Below are 4,913 nucleotides of genomic sequence, written 5' to 3' on the forward strand. Positions count from 1 at the left end.
CAAAACACGGGAGTATACCTTGTTCTTGTGAACACTAATGTTATCCACAGCATACACACCCGTATACAGTACACCCGTTCTAGGTTCTGATTGGCTCTCTAGGTTGGCATTCTAGCTTCTGACTGGCTGTCCAGGTTGTCAATCACAGCCGTGGTTCATATTATGCTAGTCGACTCGTAACATCGCTAAACTTTTTTTCTTGACGGTTTTCTCAGTCAACTAATGCTATTGATAATAGTAACATAAATTAACACAGCCCTGCACACTGCAGTCATTATATGCCGGGTCTGTGGTTCATCATCTTCTTTTTCATTCTCCTCCTTATTGACTGACATTAACGTTAAACATTGCACTCATGTTACTCACCGAAACCTTGTAAAGCCGGTCCCGCATGCTGGCTCTTACAGAACCGACTAACTCCCCTTTCGTGTATGTACAGCTCTCAACGTGCCCAGACTTGTAGTGATTTTCACCTCGTTTTATACTTGTATTCTCATTCTGAAAGAATGAGGTGAAATGTTCCAACGTGACGGTCATCTTTGTGTTGGTGACGCGTATTGTGCGGGACCAGAGACATGTAGTTCACTGAGCGGCTTAACATACAAAAATGTGTTACTTCACAGTTTTATGACACATTTAAATTTTTTTGACTTGCAAAATGTTCTTTTAAATTGACAAACATCATATGTGTCATTCGTGGCACAATTCAAACGGGATCAAAAGATACGTTTTCTCTCTCCATTGAATTCAATGTATAATTTTCCGCTTCCGGGGTCCCATGGAGGCTCCCGGAAGGGGAGGGACTTCGCCTCTCTATTGAAGTCTATAGAGAGGCGAAGTCACGCCCATCTACTTCCGGTCCATGGGACCCCGGAAGCGAAAAATTATACATTGAATTCAATGGAGAGAGAAAACGTATCTTTTGATCCCGTTTGAATTGTGCCACGAACTACACATATGATGTTTGTCAATCTTAAACAATCATTTCCATGTCAAAAAAGTCACATTTTGTCGTAAAACTGTTGAAATATAAGACTATGAAAAATATGCGACTACAAAGACTACAAATCCCAAATCCCATTCTGGGTCGCGCATGTGATGTCACAGGCGATAATGCTCCAAGTGGTTGCGACTCGTAATTAAAGCGAAAAAGAAGATTTCATAACTGATTTATTCCCTCCAATAAATATATTGTAGATTGTTCCAATAAATTCACTTTTACAAGATGCCTGTGTGCTTTTGTACCATGTTGTAATCACAAAAGTGATCATACCACTTGCTCGTTCTATCGCTTCCCGTCTTATGAAAGGACCAGGAGTCGCTGGATCAGACATATCAGGTAATATCATAGGTAATATACATGTTGTGCATGGAACATAGTCAAGTTAGCTACCTAGCTTGTAGCGACGAGTAGCGAGCACGTTAGTTAGCATTACATTACTTAGCCTTGTCATTTTTAGTAGCCTTACCATGAAGTTATTATTTTATTACATGAAGTACACCAAAATGTTAAACAGTAAGAGTAGTCATCATGGTAAGTATTTCGTGAAACATTTGAAGAGTAGCCTACTGCGCCCTCCACCGGGTGCTAAGGAAGCAGTTCAGGGAGATTCGAAGGAAGGAAGGCAGGCAGGCAGGGAGCTTTGCATGACATGCTTCTGGACATGTGTCATTGTGATGACAGTGAGGGTGAGTCAAGCTGTTTGTTGGAAAGACAGTAGTTGAGTGATTACTGAGAGAAAATTATTAAAATAGATAATTATTCAGTGTTGTTACTTTAAAGTGTTGTTACTGACCTTTTTCTCTTATTGTCTTTACCTCACCTGTAACTGCTGAGACCCTGAGGAACATGCACACTGACCTGCTCTGGCAACCTGATTTCCACTGTACGTAATAGTATTTGGTTATGGTATATTATTTATATACATCAAAGGCACAATGCACCCCCCAGAGAGACACATGTATTGAGTGTGATATTTTGCATAGGTCATGTGAAATCATCTTTACATACTAGAAAACTGTAGGAGCGGCAACTTGTTTTGAAATTGAATTAATATCCGATAATAAAGTTGATCTGTTTTCTTTATTCTTCTCTCTTCCCAGCTCCATCCATCACCGTTCTCTGTTCCTGCAGGTCCTGCTTGCTAATAAATGCTTTATTTTTTTACACAATTACAAATAAAGTCAATGTATTGTATGACATGAAGTTGTGCTTCATTCTGAGTCAATAATAAATTCATTCTGCCTTCAACTGCAAAATGATTGTGGACTGCACCGACATCCATGTAGCTGCCCCCCAGTAAGATGAACCAAGCAAAGCTGACACAAAGCTGTGCTCTTAAGTTGACATGAAGAATTTGTGAAATATTGGTAATTATTTGGAAAAAATGACTGACGATGCAGAAAACTTTTTTTATTTAGGAACAGTGGTCAGGTGAAGCATTTATCACTACATATGTGTCACACTTAAAAGGCCAAACACACCTCGTTTACAACTCCCCAGTTGACAGCCATGACTCCGTCTAAATTGTACCCCCCAAGCACCCTCTTCATGAGGGACGCGCATGGAGTGGATGAAAGTCCCGACCTCAGCACAGCACCAAAATTGCTGGCTGTCAACCTGCCCTGCCTGTGTAACTGCCACTGAGGATTTGTCTGCTGTCCTACGGTGGCTGTCTGGATGGCAGCTTAATGGTCTCTGCTCAGTCGCATTGAGGCAAGAATTGCCTCAAGCCCCCGACCCCCATGCTCCTTCACCAGCTCCGGCACGTTGAAAATGGCCTGATGTTGAGGCTGCAGCTCTGGCTCAGGTGACAAAAGCCATGCCATGCCACGCTGCGCCCCTCAGTGCAGACCTAAACCAGTCTACTTCCTCAGTGGCGATGTCTCTGGCCAGTGGGTTGTATGTCTCCTCTTGCTGTTGGTAGAGTTGAGACACCGGCTGGACTACTTTTGAAGTGCCAGGCTTCCTCCACTGGCACTCAACTTCTGTGGAGCTGATCTGCCACATGGCAAATATTGCCAATGCTGCAGCGTGGCTGCATTTGTACATCCCCCGTGCACAACCACAGACAGCGCTCTGCATCGCGCCATCCTCTCCCATGTAGATCTGTACAAATAAAGTAAGTACCATGTTTGTTAACATGCTATAATAGATTGAATGAGCAATACAAGGATGGTCCAGATCTGGGGGTGGGAGGGTTTATTTTTCCATTGTTTTGTCCTCTTGTCCGATTGTTGTTATTGTTTGTTTTTTCTGAAGTTTTTGTAATTTGTGTTGTATTGGTTGTGATTGTACATTGTATTTTTTTTTAAATGTGTATTACATTTTTGAAAAACATTTGATCAACAAAAAAGGATTTGGTCAGGATCTAGACTCAGTGTGTAGTTTATGAATTAATCAATGCTCTCTACATTAGGAAAACACATACCAGTGTACCAGAGGGAGTCACACACAGCTGTGCCTAGATAACCAAACAAATTGACAAGATAACCAAAATCCTTGAATCTACACACAGCAAATAAACTCAAATGACACAACGAGATGTAAAAAGGAGATCACACATATAGTCGATATAAAACTGGCCGCTTCAATCTGAAGAGCAACTAAAACAAAACACGGGAGTATACCTTGTTCTTGTGAACACTAATGTTATCCACAGCATACACACCCGTATACAGTACACCCGTTCTAGGTTCTGATTGGCTCTCTAGGTTGGCATTCTAGCTTCTGACTGGCTGTCCAGGTTGTCAATCACAGCCGTGGTTCATATTATGCTAGTCGACTCGTAACATCGCTAAACTTTTTTTCTTGACGGTTTTCTCAGTCAACTAATGCTATTGATAACAGTAACATAAATTAACACAGCCCTGCACACTGCAGTCATTATATGCCGGGTCTGTGGTTCATCATCTTCTTTTTCATTCTCCTCCTTATTGACTGACATTAACGTTAAACATTGCACTCATGTTACTCACCGAAACCTTGTAAAGCCGGTCCCGCATGCTGGCTCTTACAGAACCGACTAACTCCCCTTTCGTGTATGTACAGCTCTCAACGGGCCCAGACTTGTAGTGATTTTCACCTCGTTTTATACTTGTATTCTCATTCTGAAAGAATGAGGTGAAATGTTCCAACGTGACGGTCATCTTTGTGTTGGTGACGCGTATTGTGCGGGACCAGAGACATGTAGTTCACTGAGCGGCTTAACATAAAAAAATGTGTTACTTCACAGTTTTACGACACATTTTTATTTTTTTGACTTGCAAAATGTTCTTTTAAATTGACAAACATCATATGTGTCATTCGTGGCACAATTCAAACGGGATCAAAAGATACGTTTTCTCTCTCCATTGAATTCAATGTATAATTTTCCGCTTCCGGGGTCCCATGGAGGCTCCCGGAAGGGGAGGGACTTCGCCTCTCTATGGAGAGAGAAAGATTATCTTTTGATCCCGTTTGAATTGTGCCACGAATTACACATATGATGTTTGTCAATTTAAAAGATAATTTTGCAAGTCAAAAAAATAATGTGTCTTAAAACTGTGAAGTAACACATTTGTTTGTGTGAAACGCTGAATGAACTACATCTCCAGTCTAGCAGAACAAGACACGTCTCCAAGATGGCCGTCACTACTGTCTTGTCAAGAAGAATGTTATGCAAAGTCCTGCCTGCCTTCCTTTGATTCTCTCTGAACTGCCTGGTCTTTTTAATGTTTAATGTGAACCACTTGTGCAGATAGCGTGAAGTAGAAAAAATCGCAGATGCTAATGTAGCATTAGCATTTCTCCCCCGGGCTTAAATTGTGTATTATAGAATGATCACACTGGTGTGACAGTAGTACTCTTCGAAGGGTTCACGAAATATGACTACTACTCTTACTGTTTAACATGTTGGGTTACTTAATGTTAA

General features: G+C 41.3%; 2 long non-coding RNA genes across 2 annotated transcripts; one reads left to right on the top strand and one right to left on the bottom strand.

The window, feature by feature from the left end:
- The first annotated feature begins 1,205 nt into the window (after positions 1-1,205).
- On the top strand, positions 1,206-2,206 carry LOC307037626. The gene is made up of 2 exons (XR_013807730.1): positions 1,206-1,886; positions 2,104-2,206. It is a non-coding gene; the product is annotated as an uncharacterized lncRNA (long non-coding RNA).
- A 192-nt stretch (positions 2,207-2,398) lies between these two features.
- On the bottom strand, positions 2,399-4,347 carry LOC307037625. The gene is made up of 2 exons (XR_013807729.1): positions 3,979-4,347; positions 2,399-3,109 (listed from the first exon to the last, which is right to left on the bottom strand). It is a non-coding gene; the product is annotated as an uncharacterized lncRNA (long non-coding RNA).
- Between the last annotated feature and the right edge of the window lie 566 nt (positions 4,348-4,913).

The sequence above is a fragment of the Notothenia rossii genome (genome assembly GCF_949606895.1).
Source record: "Notothenia rossii genome assembly, chromosome: 4".
In the NCBI taxonomy this organism is placed as follows: domain Eukaryota; kingdom Metazoa; phylum Chordata; class Actinopteri; order Perciformes; family Nototheniidae; genus Notothenia; species Notothenia rossii.